Genomic DNA, 13,984 nt, shown 5'->3' with positions numbered 1-13,984 from the left:
CTAAGTTTCGCTGAAAACGACAGTAGTTGTAAATTTGGGATTGTTCACTTTGCAGATGAAATCAAAAATTCCTTCCAAAAATTAGACTTTTCAAAGTAAGTGAGGTCAGAGGCAATTGTGAACTAAACCTGGAGCTGCTATCTACATTCTTTTCTGGCGTTACAAGCAGAATAAGGAAAGAAGTCAAAAATTGTATAATTAAAGGTGAATCAAACAAACCGGTAGTTTCCCTCAGTATGAATTATCTCAACCACTCAGTAGCTGGGTGAGCTTGATTTTGCTGTTCTGATTGTATTTGTAGCAGATAACTGTGGAGCTGTTCATGCCATCTCAATAATCTCCTTTCCATAAGTTACTGAGGTAGACATCGTGTTTTATTATTTCATTTTGTTTGCCTGGAATGCTTATATGGATGAATGTTTGACATTCTAAAGATGATGAGTTAGTTTTTGTCCTTGTAATTGCTAGAAATATCTCGGAGCAGTCATCTTACTCATTCTGTTTTATTGCAGCTATCTTTTTTGGGCTTGATAACATTTTATATTTTTATAAAAGCTACTAAATATATATAATGATATACATTAAATTTGATTTTTAATCTTATTCATGGAAGTGCCATTTGGGGAGATTTATCTCCAATATATTTTAGACTACACTTTGAGTTTAAGTTCTTGATATTTACATATTTAGTTAAATGACCACATTCATTTTTCACTGGAAAATGTCAGGTTAAATTTGCTCCGTAGCAGATTTTCAAAAATGTTTAATGTCATGTCTTGCAGCCGGAATATATAGTACCGAAATTACTGGGAGTTCAGCGCTGGACTGCTGCAATCACACAAGTACCTTACTTCAGCTTGTTTCATCCATTACAAGAAAAAAAGGTTAATGATAATAGAATTATGAACCCGTTTCATGCACGTTACAGATTAGATGACATGGAAAATTATTTCATTAACAAAGATGATCATGATTTAGCTGTAATTCTCAAAGAGTATTTCTACTGACAGTGAAGTAAAAAAACACTAAAATAGCTGTGAACTGCTCTTAGAAAAATGAAACTGTGTTGGCCGTAAAACATTAGTCTTTATTTTTCCTAACAGAAGAAATATTCTTTTGTTAATCTTGACCAATGTGGCTGGAATGTACTCTGGTTTAGATATTGTGATGCACTCTTAAAAACAATTTTGATCAATGTTTCCAGTTTATTTTCAACAGGTGATTTAGTTGAGATGGTTTAACTCGGTTCCTTTGGCAATAGCAACATAGTGTTTTCAGCATGACATAGTTGCCGAGATCAACATTTTTGTGAAAATATAAACTTAAAGAACGAACAGCGTTCTCTCTGCAGCACATATCATTTGGTGATTTGTGATAGTCAATTCATTTCTAAGCAAATTTTAAATACTGTTTAATTTTCATGTATCTTTAGCTTTTTTGGTTAAGTTCACTGCCTGACTCTCTGACACATGTTGAATGTTGGATGTCACTTTTTTTTATGTTCATACCAATTGATGGACATGATCTGTTTCCAGACACCACTTTAGTATGATTGTGCCATTGTGGAAGAATGCTTCTCTCCATTCATCTTATCTGGTTGTATTGTAAACTGAAGATGTGAAAGGATTGTAAAGTGATTTATCAGAACTTGAAATACATAAAGGCAGTGGACAGATTTCCTCCAGTCAGAAATTCTGTCTGTCTTGTGCTTCCACGATCTCTGGTTCTTTCTCTCCCACTCTTACTGCTCCTGAGGAGAATGCATCTGTGATTGATTGGGGGAGGAGCAATATGGAAGGGAAGTAGGAAATCTGTGATTGGAGGAGGTATTTCGGTTGGTCCTGGGCAAGACGAGGATTTCTAAATCTGAGCTCACCTGTGGGAGCCCTCATTCAGCCCACTTAAACAAAGTGAGTACACATTTGGGCTGAACTGAAGTTTCACCTAGCCAGAGGTAGTAGAAGAACTTGGGGTGTTCTGGACTCAAACTGCAACCATGGAAATAGGGGACATACAAAGGTGCTGGCTATCCTGGCATCATTCCTCTAATGTTGCTTTATTTTTTATACTCAAGATTTGAGAAAATGCACTATTTGATTTATCACACACTTCTTACTTTTTTTAAAATTTAAAAATCACATTTTTAAAATAAAATTATTTTTAAAAATAATCACATTTTGTTTTCTGAGATAGCAGGAACTGCAGATGCAGGAGAATCTGAGATAACAAGGTGTCGAGCTGGATGAACACAGAAGACCGAGCAGGAAAGCTGACGTTTTGGGTCTTGACCCTTCTTCAGGGATGGGGGAGGGGAAGAGGGTTCTGAAATAAATAGGGAGAGAGGGGGAAGCAGATAGAAGATGGATAGAGGAGAAGATAGGTGGAGGTGACAGACCGGTCAAAGAGGCGGGGGTGGAGCCAGTAAAGGTGAGTGTAGGTGGGGAGTTAGGGAGGAGATAGGTCAGCCCAGGGAGGACAGACAGGTCAGGAGGACGGGATGAGGTTAGTAGGTAGGAGATGGAGGTGGGGCTTGAGGTGGGAGGAGGGGATAGGTGGGAAGAAGGTCAGGTTAGGGAGGCAGGGATGAGCTGGGCTGGTTTTGAGATGCGGTTGGGGGAGGGGAGATTTTGAAGCTTGTGAAATCCACATTGATACCATTGAGCTGCAGGATTCCCGAGCAGAATATGAGTTGCTGTTCCTGCAACCTTTGGGTAGCGTCGTTGTGCCACTGCTGGAGGCCCAGGATGGACATGTCATCTACCGAATGGGAGGGGGAGTTGAAATGGTTCGCGGGAGGTGCAGTTGTTTAGAGCGAACCAAGCGTAGGTGTTCTGCAAAGCGGTCCCCAAGCCTCCGCTTTGTTTGCTTGATGTAGAAGAGGCCTCAGCGGGAGCAGCGGATGCAGTATACTACATTAGCAAATGTGCAGATGAACATCTGCTTGATGTGGAAAGTCTTCTTAGGGCCTGGGATGGGGGTGAGAATGTAGGTGTAGGGGCAGGTGTAGCACTTCCTGTGGTTGCAGAGAAAAGTTTCGAGTGTGGTGGGGCTGGAGGGGAGTGTGAAGCAGACAAGGGAGTCATGGAGAGAGTGATCCCTCCAGCAGGCAGACAGCGGTGGGGAGGGAAAAATGTCTTGGTGGGGGGTTTGGATTGCAGATGGCGGAAGTGTCAGAGGATGATGTGTTGGATCCGGAGGTTGTTGGGGCGGTATGTGAGGACGAGGGGGATTCTGTTTTGGTTGTTATTGCAGGGTGGGATTATGAGGGATGAGTTGCGGGAAATGCGAGAGACACAGTCAAGGGTGTTTTCAACCACTCTGGAGGGGAAGTTTAGTTCCTTGGAAAAACAGGGACATCTGGGATGTCCGGGAGTGGAATGCCTCATGTTGGGAGCAGATGTGGCAGAAGTGAAGGAATTGGGAATAGGGAATGGAATTTTTGCAGGAGGGTGGGTGGGAGGAGGTGTATTCTCGGTAGCTGTTGGAGTTGGTGGCCTTGAAATGGATAGCGGTTTCTAGGTGGATACCAGAGATGGAGACAGGTCCAGGAGGGTGAGGGAGGCATTAGAGATGGTCCACGTAAACTTAAGTTTGGGGTGGAAGGTGTTGGTGAAGTGGATGAACCTTGCTTTCTGGTAGTTTTTTCAGTTGTGCATGATCAAATATTGAGGTGCCTGTCAAATATGAAGAAACTAAGTTTTGACATGCTACTTAACAACCCACCACAGAATGAAGGGTCTAGGCCCGAAACGTCAGCTTTTGTGCTCCTGAGATGCTGCTTGGCCTGCTGTGTTCATCCAGCTTCACACTTCATTATCTTATACAGAATGTTTGCATGTGGGTGAAGTGGCTGTTGTGGATCCCACGTCTGCCGAGGGAGCGGGAGGCAAGCAGCTGGGAAGAGAAACACGAGCGTCTAGAATTTGAGAGATTTATTTATAACAGATTAAAAACGTCCTATTTATGGATTCCAAGTTAAAAGTTTTAATTTACACTGTACCATACTTGGCAATTGTGCCATATTATTCCAATTTGAAAATCCTATGAAAATTCAACTGAAGTTCAGGAGGTAACCTTACTACATGATTGCAGCATGTAATAAGAGTTCGTGAGAATTAAATAGGAGACCCTGAGAGACAAGAGGTAGACACCAAAAATCAAAAAGTAGCCCTCAAATCTCATGAAGAACCCTTGCAAAAAGAAACTGATGTGTTTTAATTTAATCAGACAGATTTCTTCTGCTTTTGGTTATTCAGTATTTGAACTCAGTGGTAATACTGTTAAAAGTTTGGTTGTATGAATAAGTTTGAAAGATGGGTCATTTTACTTTTGTGGCTTTAGATGTTAACACAAGCATGTTTTGATTAAGTTTTGGTGTGTGTTTTCTGTTCATGTGTCAGTTGATCTTGGTGTTATTTCTAAGCATGAGCGGAACCACTGTTTCGGAGCATGCAGATGCATTTTAATGAATCTGGGACTATGTTTCTGAGAAATATGTTGTATAATATATATGCTATAAATTTCTGTGATATCAGAAAGATACTGGTGTCGGTGACCAGGAAACAAAAAAAACTTAGAAATGTTGATACTCTTTAACAAAAATGAACTGTTTCAAGGGAGTATCACTTGTGAGGCTTATTAGTAGTGAATTGTTCTGTCTAAAGGGAGTGTTCCAAGAAACTGACTAGTTAACAGGATTGCCTCAGGGCGTGCCCACCCTGTTTGACGCATCATATATAATAACTTCTACTTATACAAGTCCTTTTTAATGTAAGAAAACCTCCCAAAGGGGCTTCACAGGATGAGCATGATCAGATAATTATTGGCATGTAGCTCAACAAGAAGGTGTGACTAAACGTTTGATCAAAGTAGTAAGTTCCAAGAAGGTCCTTAAGTGAGGAGAGCAAGTTGGAGAAGTGGAAAGATTTAGTGGTTAAAACACGAGTGTATACATTCTCAATAAGAAAAACCCAATCAAAAACTCCAGCTGATAAAACATGACCTGTATGTGTGACAATTCATAAAAAATCACGTCTGGCACAATGATCTTATTGGCTGTTCTTCATTAATAAATTTACTTCATTTGTTTCTCATTTCACTAGCGTCCTGTTGCTGCAAGCTGTTTCTTTGTTTCACTGCTGTCGTGCTGATATTTATATAAATATTTCTCCCAGCCTTAATGTTAGCATCAGCTATTGGTATTAATTCACTGACCTTGGTGTCCATCCTGCTGAGCTGGGAAAGTTCTACCCTGGGTGGCTGTCTCAGTCACTGAGGTACAGCCAGTGTTCCACACTTATTTTCTACCTGTCAAAGGAGACTTGAAATTCTAGAAGATTGAGCCAGGTCTTGTGGCTGACAGGAATATACTTTTTGAGAATAAAAGCAAAACTTACACCTTTTTTGGCCAACTGAAGAATATTTTAACTTCTTTGTGTTTAAGTAATATAAGGTGTAGGCTTTCTGACTAGCAAATCTTTCCTCCTTCCATTTGGGGGTAAGACAGATCTTGCTTGTTGGTTTCTTAACAATTTAACGGGAGCTTAGCTCATGTAGGATGAAGTTGTCCTACAAGTTTTTCTGCATCTGTAAGGGGCTGTTTACTGATGGACTTCAGTAAGGCATTTGATAAGGTTCCCCATGGCAGGCTGATGGAGAAAGTGAAGTCACATGGGGTCCAGGGTGTGCTAACTAGATGGATAAAAAACTGGCTAGGCAACAGGAGACAGCGAGTAGTAGTAGAAGGGAGTTTCTCAAATTGGAGACCTGTGACCAGTGGTGTTCCACAGGGATCTGTGCTGGGACCACTGTTGTTTGTGATATATGTAAATGATTTGGAGGAAGGTGTAGGTGGTCAGATCAGCAAGTTTGCAGATGACACTAAGATTGGTAGAGTAGCAGATAGTGAAGGGGACTGTCAGAGATCACAGCAGAATATAGATAGACTGGAGAGTTGGACAGATAAATGGCAGGCGGAGTTCAATCCGGGCAAATGTGAGGTGATGCATTTTGGAAGATCAAATTCAAGGGTGAACTATACAGTAAATGGAAAAGTCCTAGGGAAAATTGATGATCAGAGAGATCTGGGTGTTCAGGTCCATTGTTCCCTGAAGGTGACAACGCAGGTCAATAGGGTGGTCAAGAAGGCATATGGCATGCTTCCCTTCATTGGTCAGGGTATTGAGTACAAGAGTTGGCAGGTCATGTTACAGTTGAATAGGACTTTGGTTCGGCCACATTTGGAGTACTGTGTACAGTTCTGGTCACCACATTACCAAAAGGATGTGGATGCTTTGGAGAGGGTGCAGAGGAGGTTCACCAGGATGTTGCCTGTATGGAAGGTGCTAGCTATGAAGAGACGTTGAGTAGATTAGGATTATTTTCGTTAGAAAGACGGAGATTGAGGGGGGACCTGATTGAGGTCTACAAAATCATGAGGGGTGTAGAAAAGGTGGATAGCAAGAAGCGTCTTCCCAGAGTGGAGGACTCAATTACTAGGGGTCATGAGTTCAAAGTGAGAGGAGGGAAGTTTAAGGGAGATATGCGTGGAAAGTTCTTCACACAGAGGGTGGTGGGTGCCTGGAACGCGTTGCCAGCGGAGGTGGTAGACGCAGACACGTTAGCGTCTTTTAAGATATATTTGGACAGGTACATGGTTGGACAGGGACCAAATGGACACAGACTGTTAGAAAACAGATGACAGGTTAGACAGAGGATCTCGATCGGCGCAGGCTTGGAGGGCCGAAGGGCCTGTTCTTGTGCTGTAATTTTCTTTGTTCTTTTCTTTGTTCTTTGTTTAATATTTTGTGGGCTAGATCTTTCAAGAACTGGTAAAACCTGCCAAATGAGGACAGGAACATTCAAATATCAGTTGAAACTGAAATGTTTTTGAGCTTGTGACCTTTTGACGTGGGGGACCCAAACTGCTTGCAGGTTGGCCAAGGGGCCACGTGAGGTTAATTATTTGTGAGGAAAGGATTAAAGAAAATGTTAAATAAAGTTTAATCTCCAATTCAAACTTCTGACAGCAAGTCTTAAATTCTGACAGGTTTTGGGATCCTCCATATTGAGCTATATTATCTTGTCACTTGAAAGGTCTAGATTTCCAAATACTTCAATTATATTTTCACATTCATGGTTCTGCTGATATGCTCAGTGAACACAATTTAAATCTCAGCTATGAACCTCTTATTAACTATACATAACAGTATGAAATTGTTCATGTGAAGAGTGGATCAACACATACAGTTCATGAAAGTTCATGATTTTTCTTTCTTTAAATGTTATATTTTAATGACGGATTTATTAACACTTTTAAAAATGACCTGTTATGCAGCCACATTGCACTATTTATGGAAAGGGTGGATTGAAGAAATGGGAAGGACAGGACTTGAGCAAAATCATCTGGGTGAAGTAACCAGTCTCTACACGGTTTTTCTAGCTATGCTTAATGTTGCTGGCCCAATTCAGATTCTGGTTAATAGAGATGTTCAGGATTTTGTTGGTGGGCAAATCAGCAATGGTTATCATTTGGGGTCAAAAGAAGATGGATGGCCTTCCTCTTATTTCTGGTGGACTTGCTGGAATTTCAATAATGTAAAATAGCTTTCATATCAATTAGCTTAAGTTTGAATATTATGTAGGTGCTGCTTCATTATGGGAGAAACGGTGGAACAGGAGAAAGCTATTCAGCCCATCAAACCAGTCCCAACATTCTAGATCATGACTAATCATCTCCACAATGCCACTTTCTCACACTACTATCTCTATTTCTGTTAATGACATCAGTTCCAGAAACTTATTAATTTCTGTCTAGAACCTGCTTATTCATTGAGCTTCACAGACTTTTGGGGTAGAGAATTCCAAAGATTCACCACCCTCTGAGTGAAGAACTGCCTTCTCGTTGTCTTAAATGGCATCCTGAACTTTAAGCCCCGTGGCCCCAGCATCACCAGCTAGGGGAAACATCCTACTTACATCCACCCTGTCACACCATGTAATAATTTTCCAAATTTCAATAAGGTCACCCCTCATTCTTCTAAACTCTGAGGAAACAAAGTCTGTATTCTCTAATCTCTCCTCATAAAACAGTCCTGCTATCCCAGGGATTAATCTGGTGAACCTCTGCTGCACTCCCTGTAAGACAAGTATATCCTCATTCAGATAAGGAAACCAAAAATTTATACCAAACTCCAAATGAAGTCTCACCGAAGTTCTTAACAACTGCAGCAAGTTTTGCACTCAAATTCCTAAGAAATAAATGACAATATACTGTTTGTCTTTCTGACTACTTGCTGCATTTATGTACTATTGTTTAAAAACTCATGGACAATGACATCAGTTCCTTTTGCATATTGATTTCCCAATCTGTCTTTTTAAGAAATATTCAGCCTCTTCTCTGCAAAGTTAATAAATTCACATTTATTTACTTTATATTCCATTTTCCATGATCTATCCCATTCACCAAGACTGTCCAGGTCCTCCTGAAACTTTGTTGATTCTTTTTCACAATATGGCTGCTTTCTTCTTTTGGCTTTCATCCTACCTGAATTCCTCAACACCTATGGGCTCAATCTATGGATAATTACTGCCTGCACTCCCAGACCACAGTTGTCAGTGGACAAACAATATCCTCACCACATCATCATTGCAGATCTCTGACTCACTTATCATACAGTTCACCCCTTTAGCCTGCATTTTGGAGTTTTCATTCTAATGGTGCTGGCAGGCTGCTTTGTGCATGGACACAGGCAGTCATCTTATGCATTGGAGTAGGTGCCCTCATTCAGAACTTACAGGTTTATACTATTCCTGTCTTATCTCGCCTTTCAGCACAGACTCAAAACTAGTAGTGACAAACCAAGAGAGTGGACAGTTTGCTGTACAGCACCATGCGATATAAATTGCACACTGACACAATGTGCCATCAATTTCTGTGGAAAACACACTGCATGTGCTTCAACCAAATGGCCATGACCCAAACTCCATAAGTTATAATGATTCAGCAAGTCGGAACTGGAAATGAACATTGTTTATTGTTGAGCATCAAAATAGATCCATTACCTGTAGTGTTCATAGACATGTCCCAGTCTAGGACAGACAGTTCTGCAGACCCATCTCTGGGTCTGCTTTATTTGATACCCATAGATTTTATCACTCACAACTGAAATGGCTTTTTATGGCATTACCCAATTGCCATGCTGGTTTTTTTTGACCTTCTATTAACCTCGCCATTAAATCACCTATGTGACCAATTGGACACTTTACATGCAAAGCCCTTTAAGGGCAATGCAAACCATCAACAATGAGGCGAAAAAGGATAGGGGCTAAATCAGAATGAGTTTGGAAGAGGAAGTAGAGCACTGCCCTCTATGGTGCCCATCTCTTTCTAAAGGCATTGGGTATTGGTGGACAGAGTGTGCACTCTCTCCAAGAACACCTGTGTATGAGCATAGCTGTGGAAGAAGGTAAGACAGTTGATAGACATAACTGTCTTTCCACAGCCCACTGCCTGGAACTGTTTATGGCCAACTTGGCCAGGCCCAGGAGCAGACCCATGAGAAAGCCCTCTGACTTTCCCATACCCCTGAGGTGCAACACAAAGCACAACAAAATACTTTCTATGTAACTAAAAAGGGGTCTAATCACTACCTACCAATTTATACATGATCCACAGACTGCATTTGCTGTCAGAAGCCAGACAGGCTTATTTGACACCCGGTTCCAACAGATCAGAGTTGTGTGAAGTGAGCAGTCATTGCCTGTAAACATTTTGTTGGTTGAAATGCAACCATCAAAAATACCAAGTGCTAATTCAGCATTTTTGATTCCTTTCTTCACTATTGCTGGTGGTTAAGGACGATTAAAATTCTCTCCTATCTGAAGGCTTTCCAGCATGTGATACTCAGACATTACAAAATTACAAGATATCATGCTTGTCTGGCCATTGGAAAAAAAATTACACTGTTCAGAGAGAGTTTTTAACTATGGTATAGCCCTGAGGACAGGTAGCCTCAGGAGCTTGACAGTGAGTTAATCAGGCAGATGATGATGTAAAGTAAAAATACCTTTATGAACATGAGATTCTATTTGCATTGAAATGTCCCCTTTCCCTCCCTGCGTGTATTGCGAAATTCCAGTGAGAGTAGTGCCATTGAGGCCTGCGTATACGTAATGAGGAGAGCTGCAGTGAATTGTGTGAAATAACATGATAGAGCTCATTAAGTGAAACCTTCCATGATGTTCTCCGAAATTGACGCTGAGCCAATTGTTAGTAAGATTCTACTCAATAAAGTTCCAAATGAAGCCATTTTACCTCTCCTTCTGGTACTTTTACCCAAGACTTTCATCAATAAAGGCCAATTGAACAATTCTCTTTAATTTCTCTTTAACCTTCTCTTCTTAAAGGAAAATTATTCCAACTTCTCTCTCCTCAGTCCCTATTAGACAGTTTGGGGATTTGAAGACAATTCTCCTATTTCTTATTGGCATAGCCTTCACATCCTTTTTAAAGTGTGATGTTCAAAATAGGATGCAAAATTCCAACTGAGGCTTAATTAGTGATGTATAAGTAATTAGCTTAACTTGATTGCTTTCTGTGGTTCTTTCTGTAACAGCATATTAACTTCTACTTTTCAGGCATTTCTAACACATTGGTATTGCCCCTATTGTTGAGTCAGAGAGTATTGATTCCACTCTGAACTGCTTGGGGTATGTCCTAACATGCCTGAACAGGTTGATTCAAAATTATTTTTAGGGTCAGTACAGCTGCCCCTGAAGACTCTGTCTCTGAGCCACAAGGTCATGATTCAAGTCTCACCTGGAGACTGGAGGTGTATCAAAACATGTTTGCATATGTTGATGGTAAAATAAAACTAATAACTTTGCCTGCCATCTTCAAAGACTTGTTTTCAGAAACTTCCAATATCTCTGTTCCTGTATCCATTTGAAAATTGTACCATTAAGCTTATAAAATCTATAATGTCTGTCCTTGTCACATTTACAAAATGCATTACTTCTCTTTTTTCCAAATTAAATTTTGTCTACATGCAACATGCCTATTTCATTTCTCTATGTTCTCCTGATCTGCTGCTATCTTCCTGACTCATATGCACAAGAGTAGCCTATTAGCCACACAAACCTTTTTGTGCCTTTCAATTAGATCATCGTAATTTGTGACCCAAAATCTTTCCTTTGCTAATGTCCATTCGAAATTTTGGTTACAGAAAACCCCTCCCTCTCAGTTGGTCAAAATTCACAATCTCTGATGAAGGGTCTAGGCCCGAAACATCAGCTTTTGTGCTCAAGAGATGCTGCTGGGCCTGCTGTGTTCATCCAGCCTCACATTTTATTATCTTGGATTCTCCAGCATCTGCAGTCCCCATTATCACTGACTCACCTACATAAAAGTAGTTTTCTTTTTTACTATGTTAACAAATGTGTTAATATTCTGGTCATTTATGCCATTTATTATCAAATTCTGCAAAAGCTTTAAAATGAAATACTTCAACTTAAATTATTACAGAGTTATTTCTTGTGATGATTTCTCTTCAATAATGAACACATTTCTTAATTCCCAGCATTATGATGTCAGGATGATTAATTTTGTTATGTACTGTGTGTGCATTTTTAGGAAGGCTTGTCTCATTATATAATGAAGTACTTCCCTATAACAAGAATATGATGAATATGTTTCAATATGAAATGGGAGTTTGATAACCTGGAAAATTAAATGTTTCAAGTTCTACAGTTATATAATTGTTGCCCTCTTCCCTTTGTAAACTAGTAGCAGTTAAAACTGTTACACTCCATTATCATACATGTATTTGACTTTAAACAAAAATTTATTGGATACAACATGAGAAAGAATGAATAGAGCTATGATAAAATAGCTATGTATTTTTTAATGTCATAGGGAAATTTGTTCAGTTCCCCAACTGAAAATAACTTACAAATATAAAATTTCCTATGAGCTACCAAAAACAAAAAAAGACCAAATACACCTGTAATATGCCACAGGTCTGAAAATTAGCTTCTTGGATTTTTGTACATTACTAACACGAGTAGTTGGAGTAAATTGTTATCATACATTAAAGTACTTTCCATGTGTAGAATTGTTATAATGAATATTTTTGAAGGCCTTATGCTTGACTTATGCCTCCATGAGGAGCATAACTTTAGATTAAATGTTGTCACAGATGAAGGCTGGACCAGCAGACCTCCTGGCTGTAATCGGCCATTTTGCCTGGGTCAAGATAAACTGGAAACGTCATAACCATGTAAATGAAATGTAAACAGAGATCATACTAACCAGAATGGTTTCAGCGATTGGATGTGGATTTTAGTTACGAGATTAGTTTGGAAAGGCAGTAGATATTGTTTTGTGGTGCAAAGGAGATCAATGGTATGTTTGATGGAAGCATATAAGATTCTAGCAAGTTTAGATGAGGTGGTGAGGAAAAACCTCCATTTAGCTGTTAGGAGAAGGACTAGTAGATAAAGATTTAAAATTTTGGGTAAGGGATGCGAGAAGAAGAACTGTTTTAGACAGTAAGTGGTACTGCTGTGGAACCTGCTGCTCATGACGATAGTGGAAGCAGAAACAATTAGTGATTTCAAAAGCAAATTGGGTGGACATGAAAGAAGTGAATTTGGATTAAAGCAATCAAGCAGGGAAGTAGTACTGATTGGATTGCTCTTTGCAGGGCTAATTGGATTTGGTGAATTAAATGTCTTCAACCTGTGCCACAAGAGACACAGGTGGAAATTCTACAGCATCTCTCACCAGCCAGGTTGGAAAATGGGGCACCACCTGCAGCTTAATCACCTGAGTTGACCTGTCACCTGTCTAATTGGGGCAATAGAGGTATTAGACAGTGTGTCTGATTGAGTGTTATTGCAACCTTAATTGGCTAGTTAATAGCCATTCAAGTGCCTCATCCTGCCTGCCCAGATTAATCCACAATAGGGCAAGGCCTGGGCCAAATGTATAGTCTGTATTATTAGGCAAGCTGATGTCATGCAAGAGGTGGTGAGGACCCTATTTTGGGTCAAGCTAATATTCCTATTAACCTGGCCTCTCAAACCAGCCCCCACTTACACCCACTTCTGTGCTGGGGAACAACCTGTGGCTCTGACTATCTCAAGAAGCTGACTGATCATTCCAAGCCTTGGACTGGTATTGGAAGCTACCCTTGACTTGCTGTGTTGGGACCCCTTAACCGAACACCTTTGCCTACTCACTTAGCTGAGAATTGCTGACAACCAGGGCAAGATTCCTGGCTTTGTGTCTGCACTAAATAGTATGACATTACAGCAGTACTGTCAGCCTGATAACTCTGGTCGAAGCAACAAAGTGCAAAAAGACAAGGAAGTGGCTCATTTACCTTCCAGATATGCTCAAAGCGAGTAAATGTTCTGGTAGTGAGCAAAGAGCCTAGAGATCAGGCTGGTTCAGTCCATGAGCTGTACGACCTGTCCCTATGTGTATAGTATTCTTGCTGCACCATTATAATAATTCCAGTGTGGACCATCGATGTGCCATTAGGATTCCTAAAGCCTGCCACGTGTCAGATCCAAGATTCATGGATGTGGGCTGCATGTAACCAGTATCTATGGAGCATACCTTGAGATGTTGATGCCTATTGTCCAACGTGGACGTTCTTTGGAGCAAGCTGAATTTCTCAGGTACCTGGGGAGTGACTTCTGCGTCAATAATTCTCGATGTCTAGTATGTTTGGCATATTTGATAGGATAGGAAGTTGAATATTAATAAGATAAGTTGCCTCATTAGTAAGGTGTTTAACAAACTATAATCCCCTTTTAATTGGTGACTATTTATGGCCAAGAGAGGAAAATCTCCTTGCCACTCAGCAGATGCATAAAAGTTACATTGAGTTAAATTGTCAAGGTAGCTCATTGTTTAGGCCCCATGGGAATTTGTCTCTATTTCTTTCTCAAAGTCTTTTTCTTCACCTCTCTATCT

At 40.2% G+C, this 13,984-nt stretch overlaps 1 long non-coding RNA gene across 3 annotated transcripts in view; it reads left to right on the top strand.

The window, feature by feature from the left end:
* The window catches only part of LOC125461882 (uncharacterized), a 56,386-nt gene that overhangs the window by 27,637 nt on the left and 14,765 nt on the right, over nt 1-13,984 (top strand). For 2 of the 3 annotated variants that reach the window (XR_007249565.2, XR_009446950.1), the window contains exon 2: nt 783-884. The exons of the other annotated variant lie outside the window; for it this stretch is intronic. This is a non-coding gene — a long non-coding RNA (uncharacterized LOC125461882). The remainder of the gene's footprint in view (nt 1-782; nt 885-13,984) is intronic. 3 annotated transcript variants of the gene reach the window in all.

This window comes from Stegostoma tigrinum, chromosome 20 (assembly GCF_030684315.1).
Source record: "Stegostoma tigrinum isolate sSteTig4 chromosome 20, sSteTig4.hap1, whole genome shotgun sequence".
Taxonomy (NCBI): Eukaryota; Metazoa; Chordata; class Chondrichthyes; order Orectolobiformes; family Stegostomatidae; genus Stegostoma; species Stegostoma tigrinum.
The sequence above is the reverse complement of the archived record's forward strand: the minus strand, read 5'-3'. Positions and strand labels throughout refer to the sequence as shown.